A 14816-nucleotide genomic window follows, 5' to 3' on the forward strand; every position below is an offset into this window, starting at 1 on the left:
TCCCTCGGCGCGCCTCGGGATCTAATCTTGGCGCTCTGGCTATAATCATGAACTTCTCCACCTTGGTGTACATAGTACAAAACATGGCAGCTGCAGGTCCAATGCTTCTCTCAAAAGTGGCATATAACCGAAAACCTCGAAAGATGGAATTTGGGAAAAATTAATGAAAACAAGTTTTCAGCGCATCAAACATCACGTATAAGGCCTAAACCGATCAAATAAGTTATTTTAACGTAATTTAGTATGTGTGGTTAACAACTTGAAGAGAGTCTGTGAAGTTGGTGGAGAAATACTGCCCTCAGCGCCAGACTTGTTCTGGTTCTGATTGTATGGAAAATCATCGAACACCCCAAGTATGCTCGTTTGGGACGGGTTCATGGAGCAGGTGACAAGTGGTCTTAATTTTGATCGACCAAGAATTATTTTCCTCTCATTCATTGTACTAGTGTAATGAAATATTAAGTTAAATTCCATCATCTTCGGTTACCGTATGACTACGACATATTAATATGACCATCAAGCGTTATGGGTTAAATTTCATGACAATACACATTCCTTTGCATAAATGAAGATTATAACGTCCATTATTAAATCTTTACCGTGGTGCAGTATGTAACAAAAAATTATTCTATTCATAAATAAAACACCAATATGTAGCCCAAATTTTATACCAGATTCCTTTTAAAAAAAAAATGGATGGCTGCATGCGAATTATTAAAGCATTTTCAGAAATATGGAAGCTTATTTTTTCTAACATCCTAAAAGTAAATAATTTCGCAAAGCTTGTTTGCTGATAATCTTATCATACATTATGATTAATTGATATAAAGAATTAAACGAACATTGAAACACATACTAAAAATAATTCTACACAAATATGATTTAAGTACGTACAGCAACCTGTCCAAATTTTGAGAACATCTCAGTTGAACAGGAAGGTACCGAAGTTTTTACTTTGTACATAAAATTGTTAACAATGGTAATGTCAATTTTGAGCGATTTATTTAAGATAAATGATTTGAAAAGTAATAAATTTTAAGTGTCCTTTACTCATCTACATAATCATTTGTCATATGTCGATAATGATCCACAGACACGAACAGTGATTTATGTTTGTAACAGACTTAATTTCATTGATTACATCTCTTCTCATTTTTGGGTTATTAAGTTACCTCACTTGATGTCACAGAATTCTATAACGCGAATGCAAATGTCCATCCTATAAAAATTATACCGGGACATTTTTTTAACTCTGAACATAGTCCATACTTATTCCCTATGTTCAATTTTAAAAAACACAGATCAATGCATTGTGAGGTGCCATGCAACCAACTATACCGAACACCAGAGATTTTGAAATAATGTTTAAAATTTTTCCGAGTGATGGAATTGGTCTATCATGTGTTGCATTGGAAATGTCACGCATATTTCTAGTGCTCTGATTGGCATAGAATAACTGCATTATGTGTATTTCTTCTTCAAACAACTTGACCATTTTATTAAACTGTCAAGTATTTATTTTCGTTGCTTTGGTTACGTGATTACATACATGCATTGACCTGTGTTTTTTAAAACTGAACATAGGGAATAAGTATGGGCTATGTTCAGAGTTAAAAAAATGTCCCGGTATATGTAGACTATTTCCTTCTAAAAATTTAAGCCAATCAAAAAGCTGTAATATTTGATTTTTAGCCAATAGCGATTATCCATAATTTGTACTAGAGGTATTTTCATATTTGGTGGCGGAAACAAAAGACTGAGAAATGTCACAAAAATGTATTGTCAGTGTCAAATTTGTCATAAACGCCGTAAAAAGGAATGTCTAGGTAAATTTAAACTTTCGCTAAATTGATTGAAAAAATTAATTCTAAGGAAACCAATTTTTGCCAGTGGTTCAAAAGATCAAAAGGAAAAGTTATTCTCATATAATCAAACGGATTACAAATTTTGTCTCTAATTCGACGATGAATAACTTTCTTATGGCCAATTTGCTGCATTTCTGTCGAAATCACGAACGTCTTTGAGAAATTTGACACTGACAATACAAATTTGTGACATTTCTCAGTCTTTTGTTTCCGCCATCAAATATGAAAATATCTCTAGAGCAAAACTGTTGTCAATAAATCACCTTAGATACCAAGAGAATTACGCATATCCATCACAAAAAAGCACTTTCAGTCTTTTCCGAATTTTCCAATTTTCCGGGCAATTTTTCCAATTTTTCTTTGCATAAAAACCTCAAACGGATTATTACAAACATTAAAAAAAAAAATTAGTCAAATCGTTCCAGCCGTTCCCACAGAAAAAAGCACTTTCAGTTTTTCCCGAATTTTCCAATTTTCCGGGCAACTTTTCCGATTTTTTTTCTTTTTAAACCACCCCTGAATTAAAGCGAACAAAAGAAAAAAATAAATATTCAAATCGGTCAAGCCGTTTTTGAGTTTTAGCGAGACTAACGAACGGCGATTCATTTTTATATACATAGATGTGATAAAAAAGTACGAACTCAATTATTTTTGAAAAATTATTAAAAATAGCAATAGGTTAGTAATCTCACATCTATCTCCATTTTTATAAATCGGAGTAATTCGTGATTCCTTCTACTTAACCGGAAATGCAGAACATCTAATTTTGGAGGTGAAGATTACATTTAAAGAAGGTGCTAATAGATGTCTACAGTCACGAATCAGGAAAGAAGGTATCTGTCGGGGCCACAAGTTTCATTATTCTTTAACTTACTTATCGCTAATAGGTAGTATGTATTTCCTTTTCTGTTAACTGGTCAACATGCAGAACATTAGAAGATTGACTGTTAGGTTAAGTCTACTAATACAAGATTTGTTGTTTGTATTAAACGACTGAGAAAAGTAATGCAAAATTCTTCGAAATATGTTTAGAAAAGTCGGCAAAAGGCGGCAAAATAGTAGCTCTCTTATCACCATCCTCACATTCCTCACGTTTTTATATCACCCGATTTTTTCATGTTAGCTAACACAGATTTAGTACCTAACTCCAACGCAAGTGATATGATAAGAACTATCGCAACTTTCACGCCGACAATTCAAGTATTCATCATTTTTTGCAATATATTTGTTACATTTGCGACAGTTTACCGCCATGTTAGATAAGGGTGCTATCAGCAGAACAAAAAAAAGATAACAATCTGCCAAGAGCCACCAATAATTCCACTCCCAGCAAATTAGATAACAGTGAAAAACATCTAATTAAAAAGTACTTATCTTTGCAGTAGTAGGAGAAAAATTTCTCCAAAAAAGACCTGCAATAAATTATGGATCAACATACGGCACGACACTTGTCGACACTCAAATATCAATCAGGAAACAAATTAATAATATCGGTTTCTGGACGAGTGGAAGTCTTGAAATATTTTTTTTTCTTGTTATGGTGCATGTCAATAAGTTGTTAAAAATACATAGTTGAAGATTTTTATTGCATACAAAATCTTGAATTATTCTAAAATGAAATTGGTTCTTAAAACAATAACCAGTTTTAAATCTTTACATTCGAGAAATGATAAATTGATAGATCAACTGTTCACTGGATTTGGAACTTCGTGGGCTGACGTATTTTACAATTATTTGAATTTTTTTGGATTCTCAATCTTGCCGTGACATTACATTTAATTTAGTATGTACTATTGCGGGCAAAAAAAGTGGGACATCAACGTCATTGTCTTGACTTTTTATGTGAAATAACCCTTACCTGATTCTAACCCTACTTTGAATTGATTGACGTTGTCATTAAGTATTGTAGGTTGTAGGGAATGATTGTAAGTAAGCACGTAGTGAATATTTATTTAATGCAAAGTTCCAATCAAAATCTACCTTTATCAAAAGAAGAGGGCATTTGGAAAAGGAAAATAGGAGTATAAAATAAATTTTTAAACTGTCAGCTGGAATAGTGTCAAAAAAAATGACAATAAAGCTTGCACTACATCGAATTTTTCAAAACTGACAGAAATTTGATGTCCCACTTTTTTTGCCCGCAATAGTACAGTCGACGTATAAATAAAACTGGAACAAAAATGACAATCACATAAGTCAAAATTTACAAATTTGCATCGTTTAATTAGGGCTTTATCACAAATAGGTTAACTTTGGCATGACATATTCTATAGACACTAACAAAATAATATATTGACAATTCAATGGTCTGATTTACATAGATTTAACTTAACTTAACTAAACTAAATTTAACTTAACTAAAATTTTAACTGTCCCAGTTTTATTTGTCCACCGACCGTAAAGTCGATTGCAAAAAAATCAAGTACATCAAATTTTCTATAGTTTAATTCATTCTTCTTGTTGTCAATTTTGATGTTACCGACAAGCAAATGTCGAATCTTTTTATTTCTTAAGGGCCCCACATACTGCGTTTTTGTTCGACGGTTTTGTTCGACGAACAAGTCTGTTCGAACAAAAACGACGAACACGAGTTGCACACACACTTCAGCTTTATTTAAAGGTTTTAATGAGTGAATAAATATTAAGTTATATTTGTATGCAGTAGCTACAAAAACATGTATTTTCCATAAACACGGAAGACTGCGAAGAGTTTTATAAATTCCAATAAGAACTTTCTGTTAATCTGGCGAAAATCCGTCATTTTCAAACAATAATTTGTCGCGAAATACAAACCGCCAAAATCTGGTTTTATTATTTCGTACTACAGTTGGCTCCAAAAAAAACGGGAAATAATTTGACCTAATGTGAATTGGAAATTTAATTTGTCAATTTATGTCAATTTGTGTCTGTTTGACAGTAGTACTTGTATTTGCATAACTGACATTTCTGACACATAAGTGTAGTTTTTTAACCTTAATTCTAAAAGACCGTTTCAAATTATAAAAATTTAATAAAATTTGACAGAACTTTTTCTGACAGTTCCCGTTTTTTTTTTAAGCCAACCGTACACCACTGCAAAAACCGACGTTTTTTAAAACCGTTCACCGCACACACTTCAGATTTGCTCGAATTGACAAGACTGTCGAACAAGTTCGACGGACATAATCAGGGTAAACCTGATAATTTTCCTCATTTTTGTTCGCGAGCAAAACCGACGATTTTCCAGGCACGCACTTCAGATTTGCATCGTTTTTGTTCGAACAGACTTGTTCGTCGAACAAAAGCGTCGAACAAAACCGCAGTCTGTGGGGCCCTTTACATCAGACATAATGACATTTCTTATGCCAGACATAACCTATTTGAAAAAGTATGCCATTAAAAGCCAGAAAAGACTGATTTAAATGTGCTAACAATAAGAAAATTCAGTGCTCTAGATTTTTATGATGTACTCGATTTTTTGCAATCGACTGTAAATTCTTCAATTTGTCTTTGATTTTAGTTTTATGTTATTACTACTTATTACATATTACAATTTTCAATTAGACGTTCTTCAGTTTAGATAGTTCTACCTTTGATTTTATATAAATATAATATAAAATCAAATGTTCTACTTATTGTAGATAAAAAATGAGTATTAAAAATTAGCAATATCTAATCTAATCTTCAATTAAACTCGATCCATTTTCAATATACACTTTTGTGGTGTAATAGGATACAACTTTTTTCTGCTGTAAAAAGTCACAGATAATAATTCAGGTTACGTGTATTTTGAAGATGTTATAATGTACGATTATTATCATTTTTGACAAATCTTTAATCGAGTCCCGCAATCAAGCAAAGTAAACTAGTTTTGAATAATATTTTACTTAAAATATGGTATCTACAGGTTAATATTAAATACCGGCATTGAAACCAGCAAGTAGTTGTACCTTAATAAACATAAACAGATTTTAACGAAAAGATTTCAGAGCAGGACACAGAGTGGAAGCATGATACATTCAAAATGAATAGTGCTCAGGACCAAACCCTCTCAAGTCAAGCCTGAAGACCGGCGGTCTTGTAATTAAAAAAAGCGCACAACGGCGCAAATATTTCTTCACTGTTCCATCGTGTGTCGTTTCCATTCTGTGCCTGTGTCCTCGATCCAGAAATTACTCCGTACTTTTCTTTCAGATATCTGTAGGAGATTGAAGCTAACATTTTAAATAGATCAATTTAAATTAAAAGTGGATTTATCAACTTATGGCAAAAATTTCCCCAACCATTCGGTAATCTGGCATCCCAAATTTGGACCATTTACTTCCCAAATGTTTGTAAAACACCGGTGAACACTTTGTTTTATCTCTAAAGTATTTTTAACTTACCCGACCAAAGGTAGGTAAGTTATTGTGATCGGTCCAAAATTTCGAATTGCTAATTTCATCAGATCTTTACGTTTTGAGTTCCTCTGAACACGTTTATGAAGTTTTTAGAATGATGTCTGTCTGTGCGTCTGTCTGTGCGTCTGTCTGTCCCACTTTTCGTTCTCCCACGATTACTCAAAAACGCTTTGACCGATTGCTTTCAAACTTGACCAACACAAACTTACCCATGGTCTCTGGAGTTGAAAAGCTTTTGGTGTCAATCGGACTACGGGGGGTGGAAGAGGGTGGGGGTAGGTCGAAAAAATGATAAGGGAACATGGAAATTTGACTTTACCGTTTGAAAGGGCATGTGTTTTTATGTCGGAAACGATGTTTACCATTTGCGGATTTTTCCAATATGGCGGACTTATGAAGTAATTTACGTCTTCATAGATCGACGACGATAACTGCTGAAACTTTCAACAAAAAAATCTCGGATCTTGCCATTGGAAATAACTCTGTAATAGTGTTTGGTGTCAATCCGACTACGAGGGGTGGAAGAGGGTGGGGGTTGCTCGAAAAAATATCTCGGGTCAATTCAGATTGGTTTAAATTGATGTCGGGTAAGTTACTAGGTCGGGTCTTCAACTCGGCTCCATCCCAATTTATTTTTTTCAATAATTATAATCTGACAGTGTCAAATTTTTTGACAAATTCAAAACGCCCGCTTTGAATGTTCAATATTAGATAAAATAACACACTTTCATTGCAATACAAAAAAATTGGGATGGAGCCGAGTCGAAGACCCGGCCTAGTAACTTACCCGACATCAATTTAAACCAATCTGAATTGACCCGAGATACCTACTTTGTCCGTGTTAACCCACATAAGTCGTCTTCTAATTCTCGCAAATAGTAAATATCATTTCCAACATAAAAACACATGCCCTTTCAACTGGTAATGTCAAATTTCCATGTCACCTCATTATTTTTTCGAGCAACCCCCACCCTCTTCTACCCCTCGTAGTCGGATTGACACCAAACTCTATTCGGTGGTCACTATTACTATTACAACGGCAAGATCCGAGATTTTTTTGTTAAAAGTTTCAGCAGTTATCGCCGTCGATCTATGAAGACGTAAATTACTTTATAAGTCCGCCATATTGGAAAAATCCGCAAATAGTAAACATCGTTTCCGACATAAAAACACATGCCCTTTCAAACGGTAAAGTCAAATTTCCATGTTCCCTTATAATTTTTTCGACCTACCCCCACCCTCTTCCACCCCCCGTGGTCCGATTGACCCCAAAAGCTTTTCAACTCGAGAGACCACGGATAAGTTTATGTTGGTCAAATTTGAAAGCAATCGGTCAAAGCGTTTTTGAGTAATCGTGGGAGAACGAAAAGTGGGACAGACAGACGCACAGACAGACGCACAGCAGACGCACAGACAGACATCATTCTAAAAACTTCATAAACGTGTTCAGAGGACCTCAAAACGTAAAGATCTACCTTTGGTCGGGTAAGTTAAAAAGAAAATTCCCTAACATTAATGTAACTATATTGAAAATGGATGGAGTTTATTTACTATCCGTTTATAAAGTAATGAATGATTAACGGACCTATTCTGTAACTGTTCTTTTAATTTTAACCATCCGCTAATTAATTTTTAACAACCGGTTATCTACAAATAACCAAAATTCTATTCTGTAAGACAAATTATTAACGGGTAGGTTAAAAAGCATTATTTTAGCGGCTAGGTTATTTTGAAGAATGAAGTCAGGCACATAAGCTTACAAATACATATGGCAACGAGGCAACGTCGCAAATCACTGTCAGCTGGAGAAACAATAGTCAAATAATTATTTGCAAAATTATACCTAACCTCAACTAATTGTTGCAGACTACATTGGTATGGGCCAACGATCTTATAATAGGTAGATGAAGCGTTGGTATATCTTGCGCGTATGCGGCATTGTCGTGAACATTAGAGAGAGAGAGTGACAACGTACAAATTCCAAGAGCGACAAAGAAGGAGATATTGATACCACGTGGGTACGGGCCAAGGATCGTTACGGGCAACTTTTAAACCGTTTGTATTAGCCAGATTACTAATTTAATTTTAAAATCGTTATATCGACGAGATATGCATGTTAATTGTTAAAGACAATTTGAATAACAGAAATAAAGTGTAACAGAAATTTTGTTAAAAACAATGCAAGTACAAATTAAGTACATAATTAACTATTTATTTATTAATTAGATATTTTAAGTAATACGATGGATTAAGATTAAATTAAATTATGTTATATTAATTAACCGATTCATTATTTTTAATTTTAATTTTTCTGAAATAACGAAATAAAAAATCAAAAAAATTGTATTAAAAAAAAAACGAAAACATACAATTTTTTTTTTAATGAAACCCCCAATACTTTTTCTTGATTCTGATAGCGCCTTTTAATTGTCTAAACGACAGTATAAAAATTAAAATTAACTTACATAAGGAAATTTTTGAGAAAAAAATAAAGGTTGAAAAAAATAAATTTTATAACGAAAAATACAAGTCAAAAACTGTGTTAATAAGTAATTGCAATTATGGAATTAAATGTTCGATTTGCCATCCTCCAGCTTGTTGACAAGAAGCCAGTCTATGTCTATTTCTCCTGTTTTAGTTTTTATTATTTAGTTTTATCCCCACACTCATTCAAAATTAAAATTTCTAAACCTACGCTGTGTTTGTATTAAATGAGCCTTTTTGGAAAACGTTTTGTAAAACAAATAACACATACGAAGTATACTCAAAATAATGTAAGAAGTCCCATGGCAAAAATATGCACTAATGGACATTTATGGCAACGGCTTAAAAAATTTAAAGTAGGAACATTCAAAACTACTTTATTTGACATCCGCTTTTCATTTCTGTTGCAAATCGAAACTTTTACTAGCTCAAAATTTTATTGTTAATAAAATTACACATCCATTGTCACGTTTAACATGGAACTTCTTACATTATTTAGATTATAAATTGACAGTACCATTTGACCGTTTGATTTACCTACTTGATTTTTTTTACTTGTTTTTGTTCGTTATAAATTTTTTTTTGGTTCGACACTGTCAGAATTTGAGAATTTTCTCCCATGTGAACGGATTTTGATAAATGTCACAACTTGTCAAAACGAAACGTCAAGCTAATTTTAAAGATTTTAAACGATTTGGAGCTTTTAAGGGGCTCGTCGAACCAAAAAACGTTGTATTCAACTCGTTCGTGTGTAAAATGGCCCACACGTGCCAAAAAAGGCCCAATTTACACACAAACTCGTCAAATAAACTACTATTTTCCAACTTTATTTTTTTTTTCTCAAAAACTTCCTTATGTAAGTGCTTATTCACAATGGACATAAGCTTGACATAAGGCATAAGAAATTCATGATACATGTAGTGTGTATACGTCGTGGTGTATACTATTAATTTTTACGTAACTTATGAGAAGTGATCATTATTGTTGTGTACAAAAAGGCATGGAGAATCATATTCGAGTTATATGGACACATAAATTATTTTCCAATTGCCCAAATTTACAAATTATTCTTAGGTATCTCTTATGTCCATTGTGAATAAGCAATAAGTTAAAAACAGTTTTACACAGTCGTTTAGACAATTAAAACGGCTGTCAGAATCAAGAAAAAAAAACTGCGGGTTTTCATTAAGAAAAATATCGATGACGTCATCACTCGAAAACAAATGACTCCTTGGAATTTTATTTGGCACTAAAATATGTATTTTTATAAACTAAAATTGATCTATGCAAAGATTATTTTGAAAAAAAATTTTGTTTAATTTTTAATTAATTTATTCCATACTTTTGCCGCAATAAGCACAACAAGATTGATAGTAGAGTGCATTAATATGCTTTTTGTGACTTCCGTGGGGGTTTTGTTGTTACAAGCTGAATTATACAGTGAGCGGCAAAAGTATGGAATAAATTCCTTAAAAATTAAACAAAATTTTTTTCAAAAAAATCTTTGGACAGGTCAATTTTAGTTTATAAAAATACATACTTTAGTACCAAACAAAATGCCAAGCAGTCATTTGTTTTTGAGTTATGATGTCATCGATAGTTTTTTTAAATAGAAACCCCCAATTTTTTTTCTTGATTCTGATAGCCCCTTTAATTGTCTAAATGACAGTATAAAAATTTTGTTACCTTACATAAGGAAATTTTTGAGAAAAAAAATCATAAAGTTGGAAAAAATAAATTTTATAACGAACAAAAACAAGTCAAAAAATCAAGTAGGTAAATCAAACAGTCAAATGTTACTGTCAATTTCATTCGTATGTGTTATTTGTGTTACAAAACGTTTTCGAAAATGACTCATTTAACAGAAACACAACGTATAGAAATTTTAATTTTGATTGGGTGCGGGGATAAAACTAGATTAAACTAAAACAGGGGGAATTTCTTCATAAACTTGCTTATTGTCAACAAGCTGGAGGATGGCAATTCGAACATTTAATTCCATAATTTTAAGTACTTGCTAACACAGTTTTTGACTTGTTTTTGTTCGTTATAAAATTTATTTTTTCCAACTTTATTATTTTTTTTCTCAAAAATTTCCTTATGTAAGGTAACAAAATTTTTATACTATCATTTAGACAATTAAAGGGGCTATCAGAATTAAGAAAAAAAATAGGGGGTTTCCATTTAAAAAAACTATCGATGACGTCATAACTCGAAAACAAATGACTGCTTGGAATTTTCTTTGGTACTAAAATATGTATTTTTATAAACTAAAATTGACCTATCCCAAGATTTTTTTGAAAAAAATTTTGTTCAATTTTTAATGAATTTATTCCATACTTTTGCCGCTCACTGTATATAAAATAGAAGCTTATGTACTGAGGTTTCAAAATCCCAAGGCCGTCAAAAAACGTCCTGTCCCAAAGGGCATTAAACTTAAAAAGCGAGTTAGATAGATGATCATCAAGAAGAATAAATGACAAAGTTTTTGGTATATTTTTCACAAAAAGTTTTGTACAGCAAATATTTTTTTTAATATTTCTAAAATGGTCCGTGATTAAACTTAACAATAGTCTCTTACGGGAGAATAAAATCGAACAAAACTTTAAACCCCAATATCTCAGTTTCAGATGGTTGAAAATCTAATTCATTTTACACAATTTTTTCGTTTCTATCGCGACATCTCTAAAACAAAAGCTCTAATCAAAATTTTGTTTTCTTTAGAAAAGTTTGTACTATCTTTTGTGTTCATACTAGTATCGGTTATATAATTTTGTGAATTATAATAAAAAAATTATATAATTTAATGCAATGCAATGTAAATTTTCGGCGATTCGCTATAAGTCACTAGTAGGCGTCCCCACCCCGATGAATCATCTTTTATTGCACTTTTCTCCGTAGCTCCATTGCGCTTCCACACATTACAGATACTATCACCGGATATTATGTATTAATTATTACTATTATTCATGTACTCATAACAATACCAGTATATAACTAGTATATTATAACAAATCTATCTTTATACAATATTTCAAATTTAACCAAGGGGTAGAATACCAATCAATAAAATATAAACATATTATTATAAATATGTATATAGCCTAGTTGTGATACTGTTAAATACATATTGAATTCTAAATGAAACGTTTAAAGTTAATAAAATTTCACTCGTCATCAGAGCTTTCTGAATCACTTTGTGGAACTGGTGGAAGTGATGCGGCTGCTGTTATTGTTAACGCATTCCTGCAGGACTTCTGGGCCATGCACTTACAAGCACCTATGCACCCTAATGTACTTTTCTTGCATGTGCACACTTTACTTGCACAATCTGAAATTACCAGATTATTAGTAGACCTATGAATGATTAGTAAAACAATATCTTACCTTTTTTGCACCCGCAAGAAGTTAAAGCTGTTAATTTCTCTGGAAGTGGAGGCAGTGTTGTTAAAACAGGTAAAACTTCGCCTTTCTCGTCCATATACCAACCGAATTCTTCAATTGGAGGTAATTGTGGACAAGAAACCATGGCATTCAGCCACACTTTAGTTTGATAATGCACTCTTAAGCAATGTGCTTAAGAGCGTCCTTCGTTGGTGGTAGCTTAGGAAATGATGTCGAAGCTGCCATGAGTCCACGCAGGGTATTAATTGACGTAATATCTGCATTTTTTGAGTACAAGGCGAAGTTTTACCTGTTTTAACAACATTGCCTCCACTTCCAGAGAAATTAACAGTTTTAACTTCTTGCTTGTGCAAAAAAGGTAAGATATTGTTTTACTAATCATTCATAGGTCTACTAATAATCTGGTAATTTCAGATTGTGCAAGTAAAGTGTGCACATGCAAGAAAAGTACATTAGGGTGCATAGGTGCTTGTAAGTGCATGGCCCAGAAGTCCTGCAGGAATGCATTAACAATAACAGCAGCCGCATCACTTCCACCAGTTCCACAAAGTGATTCACAAAGCTCTGATGACGAGTGAAATTTTATTAACTTTAAACGTTTCATTTAGATTTAACAGTATCATAACTAGGCTATATACATATTTATTATAATATGTTTATATTTTATTGATTGGTATTCTACGCGAGTTTATTTTGTTTCTATCTACCCCTTGGTTAAATTTGAAATATTGTATAAAGATAGATTTGTTATAATATACTAGTTATATACTGGTATTGTTATGAGTACATAAATAATAGTAATAATTAATACATAATATACGATGATAATTAAAATTTTTTTTTAAAAATAAATTTTTCTGTAATGTGTGGAAGCGCAATGGAGCTACGGAGAAAAGTGCAATAAAAGATGATTCATCGGGGTGGGGACGCCTACTAGCGACTTATAGCGAATCGCCGAAAATTTACATTGCATTGCATTAAATTATAGAACTTTTTTATTATAATTCACAAAATTATAAAATCGATACTAGTATGAACACAAAAGATAATACAAACTTTTCTAAAGAAAACAAAATTTTGATTAGAGCTATTGTTTTAGAGATGTCGCGATAGAAACGAAAAAATTGTGTAAAATGAATTAGATTTTCAACCATCTGAAACTGAGATATTGGGGTTTAAAGTTTTGTTCGATTTTATTCTCCCGTAAGAGACTAATGTTAACTTTAATCACGGACCATTTTAGAAATATTAAAAAAAATATTTGCTGTACAGAACTTTTTGTGAAAAATATACCAAAAATTTTGTCATTTATTCTTCTTGATGATCATCTATCTAACTCGCTTTTTAAGTTTAATGCCCTTTGGGACAGGACGTTTTTTGACGGCCTTGGGGTTTTGAAACCTCAGTACATAAGCTTCTATTTTATATATAATTCAGCTTGTAACAATAAAACCCCCACGGAAGTTATTTTTATGCATATACAGGGTGATGAAAAAAAAGTGCCCACGACTGAAACTTAAATGTCCTTTTCTGACGAAGTATTGTGAAAGTCAACACAAAAATGGTCTAAAAACATTCTTTTAAAAATTAAACAGCTTTCCTAACAGTGCAAATTGGCAATATTGCACTTTTTTTTTTCTAAAAAATATTATATTCACGTACTTCCCCGTATCTAAGAAACCAATGCTGATGAGAGATTCTGTCACCTGCATAAAAATAAGGCTGTCATGTGGATATGAATCAAAATTTTAATTTACAATAAATTGAACAAAAAGGTAAATGTTTCAATTAAATCTTATAGTAGCTGTTCGAAATTTCTCCCACCAACTTCAATGCACAATGCTGCTCTTCGAACAATGTTCTCTTGAACCCTTTCAAGCATAGGAATATTTATGGTATTAACTGCTGTGTTGATTCTTTCTGTTAATTCCTCTTAGGAATCGGCGTAGCATATACAAAATTTTGGAGGTGACTCCAGAGGAAGAAATCACAAGGATTAAGGTCAGGTGACCGGGGGGGCAAACAATCGCGCCATCTCTACCAATCCATCTATTTGGATAAATCTCGTCACACCAATCCCGTACTATCCTACCAAAATGTGGAGGGGCGCCATCTATTTGTAGCCACATTTGCCTCAAAATTGCAAGGGGCAAAACTTGAGTCATTTTGTAAAAATTGTAGAAAATTTTCTGCATTCACTCTGGCAGGTGGCGTAAAAGGTCCTACAAGGTTATTATCTATGACCCCAGCCCACAAATTAATTCCGAAGCGGTGCTGATGTGCGCAAGGATGCACAGCGAAAGGATTTTCAGTTGCCCAGATATGATTATTGTGTTGATTAAAAATGCCGTCTTGAGAAAAATATGATTCATCTGTCCATAAAATCATAAAATGTTTTGAATAAACCTAGGATCGATTCTGTGACGTCCAAGTAGCCATTCACAAAATTCTACTCTGAGGGGATAATCACCTGGACGAAGAGCTTGCACTTTTTATCATAGTGATAAGGATGATAATGTTCGTCAGCCAGGATACCTTGTACCGTGCGATAGGCTACGTGAAGGTTTCGCGCCAATCCTCGTGTACTTCGTCCTGGCGCATTTTCAATTGCTTCCAAAATAGCTTCCTCCAAAGCTGGTGTTCGAACTTCACGAGGTCTTCCACGATTTACATAAAGAGGCAT

The sequence above is a fragment of the Tenebrio molitor genome, chromosome 6 (assembly GCF_963966145.1).
Source record: "Tenebrio molitor chromosome 6, icTenMoli1.1, whole genome shotgun sequence".
In the NCBI taxonomy this organism is placed as follows: Eukaryota; Metazoa; Arthropoda; class Insecta; order Coleoptera; family Tenebrionidae; genus Tenebrio; species Tenebrio molitor.